This window comes from Salmo trutta, chromosome 3 (genome assembly GCF_901001165.1).
Source record: "Salmo trutta chromosome 3, fSalTru1.1, whole genome shotgun sequence".
NCBI classification, from domain to species: domain Eukaryota; kingdom Metazoa; phylum Chordata; class Actinopteri; order Salmoniformes; family Salmonidae; genus Salmo; species Salmo trutta.
The window spans coordinates 13,698,586-13,702,772 of record NC_042959.1 but is presented as its reverse complement, the minus strand read 5'-3'; positions in this window follow the sequence as shown (position 1 = coordinate 13,702,772).

Below are 4,187 nucleotides of genomic sequence, written 5' to 3'. Positions count from 1 at the left end.
TTATATATACAGAACAAAAATATAAACGCAACATGCAACAATTTCAATGAATGTACTGAGTTACAGTTCATATAAGGAAATCAGTCAATTGAAATAAATTCATTAGGCCCTAATCTATGGATTTCACATGCCTGGGCAGGGGCGCAGCCATGGGTGGGCCTTGGAGGGCATAGGCCCACCCACTGGGGAGCCAATCAGAATGAGTTTTCCCCCACAAAAGGGCTTTATTACAGACAGAAATGCTCCTCAGTTTTATCAGCTTTCTGGGTGGCTGGTCTCTGATGATCCCACAGGTGAAGAAGCCGGATGTGGAGGTCCTGCGCTGGTGTGGTTACACGTGGTCTGCGGTTGTGAGGCCGGTTCTACTTTTTAAAATGACTTTGGAGGCGGTTTATGGTAGATAATTTAACATAAAATTCTCTGGCAACAGCACTGGTGGACATTCCTGCAGTCATCGTGCCAATTGCACTCTGGCTCAAAACTTGACATCTGTGGCATTGTGTTGTGTGACAAAACTGCACATTTTAGAGTGGTCTTTTATTCTCCACAGCACAAGGTGCACCTGTGTAATGATCATGCTGTTTAATCCGCTTCTTGATATGCCATACCTGTCAGGTGGATGGATTATCTTGGCAAAGGAGAAATGCTCAATAACGGATGTAAAACAAATTTGTGCACAGAATTTGAAAGAAATAAGCTTTTTGTGAGTAAGGAACATTTCTGGGATCTTTTATTTCAGCTCATAAAACATGGGACCAACACTTTTTACATGTTGCGTTTATATTTTTGTTCAGTATAGATGGCTCTTGTAGGAAGAATAGGTTGGTTGGCCTGTAGGGACCCAGCAGTAGCTAACTGATGCACCAGCACAGCGTCTCCAGAAGAGGGAGCCGTCTCCGCTTCAGAACACAGTGAGTCATACGGTAGTCCTACAGAACACAACTAAACCCTATTGTTTCTAGGGACAACCCAAAAACTGCTAAACTTGACACATGTCATGTTCACTATGTAATGGAGCATGGAGAAATAAAATAAAAACCCACTATACCTTAGTACAGTATTACCACACACAGATCAACTGAACCATCTCATTGCATAACCATACATTCTTTGCCACATTGTGAAATCTACCTTCAGGGATTTGGCTCATTTTACGTACTGTGGAAACTACTACCAGACTACGCAGAATAATCAGTTACATGGAAATCCCATTACTTCCTTTACCATAAAGACCATCTTTAAATACTTCAATTACCGAAAGTAGAAACGTGTGTGTGCGCGCTTCAGGGTCCTTAGAGTTATTGTTGTGTGGACATGGGGTCTGTGGTTCCAGGAGGAAGAGATGTAAGAGAAATGATAAGAGTGTGGCAATAGTAGTCCCCAGTGGTACGAGTCACACCTATTAACTTCCTTCCTATTCTGAAACTTCTCTCACACCAATCTGACACTAGAGGACCTGGAGCTCCTTTGATGGTGTCACATGATCTATATTGTTGTTACAAACTAACTTACACACCCATAGGAAGGAGGGTTTGCCAAGTAATAACAGAGTCCAGTCATCATTACTTACATGACTAAGTAAAGTAAGTAAGCCTGGTCCGAACCACAACAGCTCGTAGGGGCAAGTTAGAGCCTATGTCCTGTTTCTGTAGCGTGAGGAAGCTTGATGTACAAGTACACCCCCTGGACAGGACGTTAGTATGATTAAGACCTATTAAGGTTTTATTGGAGCAAAAACCAGGTGAATATACATGATCCTGTTCCCATTGTGATAGGGATTGTGTTCTGTTATTGTTTGGTCAGGGATAAAGTGTGACATGTTGTGCTACTGTCTGTCTGTCTGTCTGTCATCCCACCAGGCACAGACGTCAGCTCAACGTCTAGTTTTGATTTATATTTGGTTGAGTTGTCAAGGAACAAGAATTCAACGTGAAATCAACAAAACATGTCACCATGTCATTGGATTTAGGTTAAAAGTTATGTGAAAAAAATAGGCAATGCCGTTACGTTCAAATCCAATCAGTTTTCCACAATGATTCAACGTCATCACATTAGATTTTTGGGGTTGAAAGGACGTGGAAACAACGTTAATTCAACCAGTTTGTGGCCAGTGGGATGTTTTTGCCAACATTTGTCCAGCAGAGTTGTCTGTTTGTTTTCCCCATCCAAACCAAACATGGCTTTGTGGTCAACTTCCTCAGTGAGGGGCTGATAAGGAGAAGATTTATGTGCCGCGTCCACAAACACACTGCTCATTGTACTCCCTTTCTCACACACACTGCGGTCTCTCTATCTTTCTCTCTCTCCCCCTCTTCCTCTCTCTCTCTACATCTTCCTCTCTCACACTGCTGTATTTCTCTCTCTGTTTTTCTACTACACTGAACAAAAATAGAAACGCAACAATTTCAAAGATTTTGCTGAGTTACAGTTCATATAAGAAAATCACTTAATTGAAATAAATTCATTAGGCCCTGATCTATGGATTTCACATGACTTGGAATACAGGATATGCTGATGGTCACAGACACCTTAAAAAGAAGGTATGGGCGTGGATCAGAAAACCAGTCAGTATCTGATGTGACCACCATTTGTCTCATGCAGCGTTACACATCTCCTTCTCATAAATTTGATCTGGCTGTTGATTGTGGCCTGTGGAATATTGTCCCACTCCTCTTCAATTGCTGTGCAAAGTTGCTGGATATTGGCGGGAACTGGAACATGCTGTCATACACATCAATCCAGAGCATCCCAAACATGCTCAATGGGTGACATGTCTGGTGAGTGAATATGCAGGCCATTTCAGTTTCCAGGAATTGTGTACAGATCCTTGCGACATGTTGAAACATGAGGTGATGGCAGCCGATGAATGGCACGACAATGGATCTCGTCATGGTATCTCTGTGCATTCAAATTGCCATCGGTAAAATGCAATTGTGTTTGTTGTCGGTAGCTTATGCCTGCCCATACCCTAACCGCCCACCACCATGGGGCACTCTGTTCACAAGGTTGACATCCACAAACAGCTCGCCCACATGACGCCATACACGCGGTCTGCCATCTGCCCGGTACAGTTGAAACCGGGATTCATCCGTGAAGAGCACACTACTCCAGAATGCCAGTGGCCATCGAATGTGAGCATTTGTCCACTGAAGTCCGTTATGATGCCGAACTGCAGTCAGGTCAAGACCCTGGTGACGACGACGAGCACACAGATGAGCTTCCCTGAGACGGTTTCTGACAGTTTGTGCAGAAATCCTTCGGTTGTGCAAACCCACAGTTTCATCAGCTGTCCGGGTGGCTGGACTCGATCCTGCAGATGAAGAAGCCAGATGTGGAGGTCCTGGGCTGGCGTGGTTACACGTGGTCTGCAGTTGTGAGGCCAGTTGGACATACTGTCAAATTCTCTAAAATTACAGTAGGGAAATTATCATTCAATTCTCTGACAACAACTCTGATGGACATTCCTGCAGTCAGCATGTCAATTGCACGCTCCCTAAAAACTTAAGATATCGGTGGCATTGTGTTGTGTGACAAAACTGCACACTTTAGAGTAGCCTTTTATTGTCCCCAGCACAAGGTGTACCTTTGTAATGATCATGCTGTTTAATCAGCTTCTTGAAATGCCACACCTGTCAGGTGGATGGATTATCTTGGAAAAGGAGAAATGCTCACTAACAGGGATGTAAACTAATTTGAGGACGACATTTTAAAGAAATCCACTTTTTGTGCGTATGGAACATTTCTAGGATCTTATTTCAGCTCATGGATTATGGGACCAACACTTTCCATGTTGCGTTTATATTTTTGTTTAGTATAGATTATAGAGATTTCTGAAGAACCGTATTGTCATCTTTATATCGTCATTTTCTTTACGAGTGGAACAATGGCCATATCAATCACACTTGCCACATGGCTTGAGAGACTGTGACAAGTGGATAAGACTGAATAACAGTCGGTAGAGACGGGAATGAAGTAAAGGAAGGTGAAACCACCCTCCATAATCATAGAGAAACACAGAGCCACTGCCAGTATCCCCCTGGGCTGGAGCAAAGGAACAAAACAAAAACAAAGAGAACTGTTTGCTGTCACGGAGATGGTGAACAGGACAGGAAGAAAAATAATGGATGTGTGTGTGTGTGTGTGTGTGTGTGTGTGTGTGTGTCGCAACACTGACCTCTGAAACCAGA